This window comes from Geotrypetes seraphini, chromosome 16 (genome assembly GCF_902459505.1).
Source record: "Geotrypetes seraphini chromosome 16, aGeoSer1.1, whole genome shotgun sequence".
Taxonomy (NCBI): Eukaryota; Metazoa; Chordata; class Amphibia; order Gymnophiona; family Dermophiidae; genus Geotrypetes; species Geotrypetes seraphini.
The window spans coordinates 28556046-28564779 of record NC_047099.1 but is presented as its reverse complement, the minus strand read 5'-3'; positions in this window follow the sequence as shown (position 1 = coordinate 28564779).

Genomic DNA, 8734 nt, shown 5'->3' with positions numbered 1-8734 from the left:
TTTATAAAAGTGGGTGGATTGGAATCTGGTCCCATGAGGCACCAGAATCCAGGAGCAATTGTCCAATCCTAAGGCAGGAACTCAGGGGCTATGTCTCCTCCCTGAGGCTGGCATCGCATCCAATCACAGAGCAGTCCAGTCTTTCCCTCTGTTTCCAGGTGGATGATGTCATCTGATTGAATTCTGTCTGAATGGCTTAAGTTCTGGCTGGATTAAGTCTGATTAGATTGGGGGTATTTCACACTGTTGCTTTGCTGATTAGTTAGCTGCACCTGGCCATTTCTTTGTCATCCACTCAATAGGTGTATTTAGGGTCAGCAGATGTCCGGATATTACCTGGACATGTCCTCCTTTTGAGGACATGTCTGGGGGTCCGGACGGCTTTTGAAAACCTGGCACTTTGGGTTTTGAACAGCTCTACTTCGGGCAGGAGGGCATTCGCGCATGCGCGGATGTCCTGCCCAATGAGAGCAGGGGGGCGGGGCTGGGGCGAGATTGGGGGTATGACGGAACAGAACCGGGGCGGGATGAGGCGGGGATGGGTGGGACTGGGCGGGCCTGGGGGCAGGTCTAGGGTGTCCGGATTTTCCAGACAGAAAATCTGGTGACCCTAAGTGTATTTAACACAGTCTGATGGCAAATGGCTCAGTGCTGGCTAGTCTTTCAGAATACAAGTTAGAAATTCATCAAAATTAAATCGTTTCTTGGGTCAGGCAATCAATTAAATTCATAACTCCAGCCAAATTAATCACATCATGCAACACTCCTTTTGAGATTAAATCAATTTTTTCTCAGAATACAGCCCACAATGTTTTAAAGCAAAGTTAATGTATCATTCAGAAAAACCTCTCATCAGTGTAAATTTTTATAGTACGTTTTCAACAAGACTTCAGAGGTGTCACTCAAGGCTCAGTTATCCCCTCATTGCCTTCAGCTTTACACACCAACCGCCTCATAAGTCATGTATAAATATCTTTAAATTTTTAGCACAGTACTCCCCCGAAATTCACGGGGGTTCCTGGCAAATTTTGAAAAACCGTGAATACGGTTTTTAGGCAGGGGAGACAGGAGAGGGCAGCCAGAGAGGCAGGAGAGGGCAACCGGAGCGCCAGCGAGTGAAGGAAATCACTTACCGTACGCTCCGATCGCCGCTTCCTGTCGAAGCAGCTCCTGATTGGTGAGGCCCGACTTTAGTACAGGAAGAGGCGGTCGGAGCATACCGCGAGTGATTTCCTTCACTCGCCGGCGCTCCGGCTGCCCTCTCCTGCCCCTCCAGTTGCCCTTTCCTGCCCGGTCATTCATGGTCGGAAAATACCACGAATGACCGGGACCGCGAATCGCCGACCGCCGACCACAAATTTGCGGGGGGAGCACCGTATACGCCTTAATTATAAATAGATTTATAGTGCAATTTAAACTCCTATAACCCTTATCAACAGCTAAACTGGACCCCTCAGTCACCAACTTACTGACAGCATCAACTGACATCAAAGCTTTCCGAAAAGAAATCAAAACCCTGCTATTTAAGAAATTCATCCAAATGTACTAACCCCTTTTTCTTTTCCCCTCTCTCCCCCTCCCAGTATCCTCCCTTCAAAATTGTTTCAGATCTAACGCTCTTAATTGTATTCATCTTCCTGGAAACGTCTAGCTATCTTCTTGATGTATTAGGCCCAATGTCTTTAATTGTATCCCTCATCCTGGAAATGTCCAGTTATCTTTTGATGTAATCCGCTTAGAACTGCAAGGTACAGGCGGAATAGAAGTCATTAATGTAATGTAATGTAATGTAAATAGAGAGTACATGCTTTTCAGCATTCTGTTTGTCAGCCAGGGGCCAGGGAGGTTGGTGTGTAAAGCTGAAGGCAATGAGAGGATAACCTAGCCTTGAGTGACACCTCTGAAGTCTTGTTGAAAACGTACTATAAAAATTTAGTGATGAGAGTTTTTTTCTGAATGATATATTAACTTTGCTTTAAAACATTGTGGGCTGTATTCTGAGAAAAAAAAAAAAATGATTTAATCCTTGGATTATCTCGGCATAAAACGCTACTGCTTATTGCTTGGACACTCCTTTGGAGGACCTGCCCGGGGGTCGGGATGGCTTTTCCAAAACCCGGCACAGCGATCAATCGGACGGGAGAGAGGGGGGATTATGATGAACCTCCGCGCAAATCATTTGCATGCAAATTTTTTTAGTGCACCGATAGCTCTTTTAAAATTGGCCAAAAATCGGAGTGGAGTGGACCCACGCGGTCTTACCGATTCTGTTTAGTGCATCCGGCCCTCAAGAGCCACCTGGCTGATTAGCAGCTGGGTAAACACACTTCATTGTTCCCCCATTAGGAATACTGGCTGTGACTCTGTAGGGTAACCGAAAAGGGAGGACAAGGAGGCCTCAACCACGAGAATGCTACTATCAATAAAGTGAACTTTGAACTTTACACCCGTGCACTGAATTATTGACATCTCATCCTCACGACTCCTTTGTTGTGCCTACTCTGTATAGTAAACCTGAGCAATCTAACACCACTCTACACTCCTCTCCCAGGAAAGAGAATGAAATTATTGCAACCGCTGCTGCCGTGAGCTTGATAAGGAAACAAGACATCAAAGATACTTGAAACAAAAAGAAAAAAAAAAGGGTTTTATTGCATGGCCCCCAAAGGTTATCAGGAGATGATTCATGGGACTGACCAAAAGTAAAGAAAATCCTATATAACACTACCCCTTTACCCATGTTAGTTGGATCTCATTCTGACTGTATTACAAGCTGTTATTTTGCTGGTCTGCTCGAGCTCTCGTCTTTGGCTCCAGGTGTGTGGATGTGTATGGTGGGAGATCTGGATCGTGCTTACTGTTTAGGAAGTGGTGTCCCAGCTCTTACTATATTTTATTTTCTCTGCATTTCTTCTCCCTTGCATATAAGACAAATACATTATATTGTGGTTCGTGTCCTTTGAAAGTCGGTAAGATTTGACTTGTACGTATCACATTATTTTTCCTTGTGTGTGAGTGATCGAAATGAAAAGAGTTATAAGAGAGAAGTGGTTTCTGTCTGTGTCCAGGCACTGGTGCACGTGAGAAAAACTCATGGGACACTATGAGAAGGTTGAGGTAGATGTAAGGGGCAGGTTGGTCCCGGGACCCCTTTGTGGCCCCTGAGGGCCAACCTACCCCTTTACTCTATCCAGTGATTAGTGGATGTCAGATGATCATCCACTACAAGTTCAGGAACACTCTCCTCGTTTGTAAGTTCTAGGTTCAGCATCACAGCTTCACTCCTTCTAGATGATGCAATAGCTGGAATGTTCCAGTCAATATCTGGAAACTTAAAGTCATCTAATAATATCAATTCTTCTTTCATAGCAATACTGTGACTCAGAGACTGACCAATTTCAGTTTCAGTTTTGGCATCAAAGCTGGCCCCTAATCCCACATTCAGTTACGCTTCGGTTTTGGCCAAAAATGCCAGTGTATTTTTGATTGAACCCGAAACTCCCCCCCCCCTCTGTGATCACTCTTTGCATGCTCACACTCCTACCACCACCAGAGCAAGTCCTCCCAGGCCAGCCACTCATCCCACCCTGCCCCTCCCCAGGCCTACTTTAGAATGTCCTAGTGGTCTAGCAGTCTCTTCTAGGCAAGGGCTTCTCCAGTCGCTCCTTTCCCCCACTTGTTCCTATTTAGACCTCTCAGGGCTGTCTCACGAGATTGCTTTGGAAGGCTCCAGCAGCCATTTTGACTGCGGGGGCTGGGGATTTTCTCGCCTAATAGAGGTCACTAGATCACCAGAACATTTAAAGGTAGGCCCTAGGAGGATCTTCAGATGGTGGGAGAGTAGGAAGGGTTGTAGTCGGGGAAAGACCTGTGATAGGGTTACTAGACGTCCGGATTTACCTAGACATGTCCTCTTTACACGTCTGTCCATTTACCCGATGCCTGGTTTGTGACAAACCCCGGATTTCTGTCCTATTTCATGCTGCCTTTACTGGAAGAGATTATGAAGAGTTGAGCCTTGTTAACTACAGCTCCTGAGCACGCCAGTTGACGAAATACAGTTCTGTGTCGGGCTGTTTGCTTACCGATATAAGTAACGCATGTTAGCATGAAGTGTGAAGAGTGGTTTGAGATTTACTTGAAAAAGTTATAACGGAAGGTAATTAGAAGCAGTGGCGTACCTAGGGTATGTGGCACCCGGGGCCCATCATTTTTTGACACCCCCCCCCCCCCCCCCATGTAAAAAAATTTTTTTTTTTTTTTTTTGCAATAACCATGAAATGGAATAAATGGTCAGAATAGAAACAGGCAGTGAAAATTTTCTTTTATTGAACCTCATATATGTAACCATTATTCCAAACATAACAAAACATAAATTATGTCTAAATTGTCATGACATTAGAAGTACATATGGAGTAGTTGCAGGCAGTGGCGTACTTAGGGTATGTGGCACCCAGGGCCCATCATTTTTTGACACCCCCCCATCTATATGAAAAATATGATTTTTAGTACCAATCTACATATCGCACCACAAGAGTTTACCTAGGAAAAGGCTGCATCTTAAACACTGCAGTGAGCACTAGAACACCAACACATACATTGTAAAACTAAACAAGCCAGATCCCGCACAGTCAATTGGTCCTGTAGTCAATGCCAACTGAAAAACTATGTCTTTTTCATACACACAGAACAGAGATACACCCTCGCCCAAAATGGAATAATCACAAACTAAAAATAGAAATATGTAGACAAAAGTTAAACTGATCCGCCAAGAAACCAGACCCTGGATACAATGCAACACCACAAAAAACAGTAACACATGTCCTCTAATACAGTGCAAAATATAAAGACAGTAGATGTAAATTTGAAAAAAACTGATACATAACAATCACCACTTTATAAATTAACAAATAAAAATAAAACAAATAATGAGATATAAAAAAATACAATTTTATTGGACTAATCCCCGTAAGCTCGGTCCCCATCCCCGCAAACCACCTGATTCCATCCACACAAGCCTTGAATTGTTTATATTAAAGTATAAAAAGAAACAATATTCTGTACAATTGTCAATTTATAAATCAGCGTCTTCTCCCCACTCTCTTCCCCATTTCCCTTCAGCATCCTCAGCCCACTCTCTCTCCACTTTCCTTCAGCGCACGCACATAAAAACAAGCAAGTAATTTTATATCATTTTCATTCTATTCATTCATAGAAATTAAAGTCTAGATAATGCCAGTCACATAACAAAACATGATTTTACAAAAATAATTCCCTGCAGTCAAGCCTGCAAGGATTATTAGATGTCTTTCAGCAGTTCCCCTCCCTCCCTCCCCCTTACCTTTTTGGCCAAGTCAAAATGATCTACCAACAATAAAATTTTAAAAACACAAAGCACGCTGTACGCAGAGAAAATGTTAATTATCATTTATATTCCGCGGGTTTTCAAAGAGGTCAAGGCAGATGACTTTATGCAATGTCACCTCAGTAACAACTATACAAAAATAGACAAATATTCCCCCTCCCTTTTTACTAAACTGCGATAGCGGTTTTTAGCGTAGGGAGCTGCGCTGAATGCCCCACGCTGCTCTCGACGCTCATAGGCTCCCTGCGCTAAAAAACTCTATTGCGGTTTAGTAAAAGGGGGCCATAGTGCAAAATATAGACAGCAGATATAAATTTTCAAAACGGACACATTTTGATCACTAAGTTGAAAATAAAATCATTTTTCCTACTTTTTTGTCTGGTGATTTCATGAGTCTCTGGTCCTTCTTCTGATCCTTCTTCTTTCTCTCTCCCCCTGGCTCCCCTCTTTATTTCTGCCTTTCTTTCTCTCTCCTCCTGGCCCCCCTCTTTCTTTCTGCCTTTCTTTCTCTCCCCCTTGACCCCCCTCTTTATTTCTGCCTTTCTTTCTCTCCCCTTGGTCCCCCTCTTTCTTTCTGCCTTTCTCTCTCCCCCTGGCCCTCCTCTTTCTTTCTGCCTTTCTTTCTCTCCCCCTTGACCCCCTCTTTATTTCTGCCTTTCTTTCTCTCCCATTGGTCCCCCTCTTTATTTCTGCCTTTCTTTCTCTCTCCCCCTGGCCCCCCATCTTTATTTTTTTCCTTTCTTTCTCTCTCCCCCTAGCCTGCACAAAGCCATCGTGCCGATTTCTCCACTTCCACGATTCTTTCCCTACCCTCACCCCCAAGCCAGCAGCCGATTTCTCCCTGCTCCTTCCCCGATGTCCTGATGTCCTGAACTTCATCGGGCAGCAGCAGCATTCACAATTCACTGATGTTGCCCGCTTCAGGCCTTCCTCTCTGTCGGGTCCTGTCTTCATGAAAACTGGAAGTAGGCAGGACCCGGCAGAGAACAAGGCCTGAAGCCGGCAACAGCAGCGAATTGTAAACGCTGCTGCTGCCCGAAGAAGGTAATGGAGCACCGAGGCAGTCCGCTTCTCCCCCCTCCCAGCCGAACCCCCGCTGACCCTCCTATCTCCCCCCCCCGTGAACCTTTCCGACCTTCCCAGCGAGAGCAGCAAACCTCCTTCGCGGCTTTCTCCTCCCTCTGCCGCGTTACTGATGACGTCATCAGTGATGCGGCAGAGGGAGGATAAAGCCGACGCTACTGGAGGGAGGTTTGCTGCTTTCGCTGGGAGGGTCAGAAAGGTTCACTTGGGGGGGGAGAGAGATAGGATGGTCAGCGGGGTTTCGGCTGGGAGGGGGGAGAAGCGGTCTGCCTTGGTGCTCCAAGGCCTGGCGCCATTACCTTTTTCGATAATGGCGCCGATGCTGCTTTCGCTGGGAGGGTAGGAGCGCGATAGGGACCGGGCCAGCTGTGCACCCCCCCCCCTAAGGCGGCACCCGGGATGGACCTCCCCCTCGCCCCCCTTGGTACGCTACTGCCCTGGGGAAACAGCCTGCAACAAGATCGCGCGATGCCAGAGATCTTTGCCTGCTTCGGCTGTTTCCTCCGCCGCGGTCCCGCCCCTCCTCTGACATCAGAGGAGGGGCAGGACCGTGGCGGAGGAAACAGTCGAAGCAGGCAAAGATCTCTGGCATCGCGATCTTGCTGCAGGCTGTTTCCAGACGCGACACCCGGCGCAGGGGGGGGTAACTGGACCGGACCGGGAGCACCCCCTCAGGGCTTGGTACCCGGGGCGGACCGCCCCCCCGCCCCCCCCCCCTTGGTACGCCACTGATTAGAAGCCTATAAACTGTTCATTGAAATAACAACGTGGCTGGAAAGCTCCTCTTCAGGACTGGATTTGATAATTTATGGGCAGACTGGATGGACCGTTCAGGTCTTTATCTGCTGTCATTTACCATGTTACTATGTTACCTGGCAGAAACCTAAAGAGTAGCAACATTCCAGAGCTGAGATTGTGATGTCATAATGCCTCATTCCACCAGTTCCTAAGAGCCAACCTCAGCAGTGATGTCACAATGCCTTGATTAAATGGCAACTTCAACATTTGGACAATATCAAAGAAGAGACAAGTGAATTTAATCATGTATTTTTAATGAGTATACTGGATGGACTGTTCTGGTCTTTATCTGCCGTCATTTACCATGTTACTATGTTACCTGGCAGAAACCCAAAGAGTAGCAACATTCCAGAACTGAGATTGTGAGATTCCACCAATGCCTAAGAGCCAATCTCAACAGTGATGTCACAATGGCTTGAATAGATGGCAACTTCAGCAGTTGGAACCTAGGACAATACCAGGTGGACTTTACAGTCATATGACCCAGAAATATCAAAGAAGAGACAGGTTAATTTAATCATGTATTTTTAATGGGTATAAAAAATGGGCAGATTGGATGGAACGTTCAGGTCTTTATCTGCCATCATGTACTATGTTACCTGGCAGAAACCCAAAGAGTAGCAACATTCCAGAACTGAGATTGTGAGATTCCACCAATGCCTAAGAGTCAACCTCAGCAGTGATGTCATAATGGCTTGATTAGATGGCAACTTCAGCAGTTAGAACCTAGGACAATACCAGGTGGACTTTACAGTCTATCAGAAATATCAAAGAAGTATCAAAGAAGAGACAAGTTTATCTAATCATGTATTTTTTAATGAGTATAACTTATGGGCAGACTGGTATGGACCGTTCAGGTCTTTATCTGCCATCATTTACTTTGTTACTATGTAGATGTTTGTACATATCCATTGCTGATGGAAACTGCGGTGTCTAGAAAGTTGACTCTTTCTGATGAGTAGCCAATTTTGAATTTGGCTGTAGGATAGTATGTAGTGAAAGAACTGTAAAAGTATTTGAGAGTCTCTTCTCTCAATCCAAATCATATAAATGTTATCAATATACTGGTACACTTCTCCCTCCGAATCCGCAGTTTCAGTATCCGTGGATTCAGTTATTCACAATTTTGTTTTTTAATCGATTTAAATTTTTTGGGCTATTAGTAAGCCTTTGAGACTGCCCGGAACCTTATCTGGTGGTCTAGCGGGCTTTCGGGGCAGGAGCGATCTTCCTACGCTCCTGGCCTGTGCGGATCACTCATAGGAAATGGCTGCCGTGAGCTCCTCTAACCATTTCCTATGAGTGATCTGCACGGGGCAGGAGCGTAGGAAGACTGCTTCTGCCCCGAAAGCATGCTAGACCATCAGGCTGCCGTGAGCTCCCGTAGCCATTTCCTATGAGTGATCTGCACGGGGCAGGAGCGTAGGAAGATCGCTCCTGCCCTGAAAGCCCACTAGACCACCAGGTAAGGTTCCGGGGAGTCTCAGA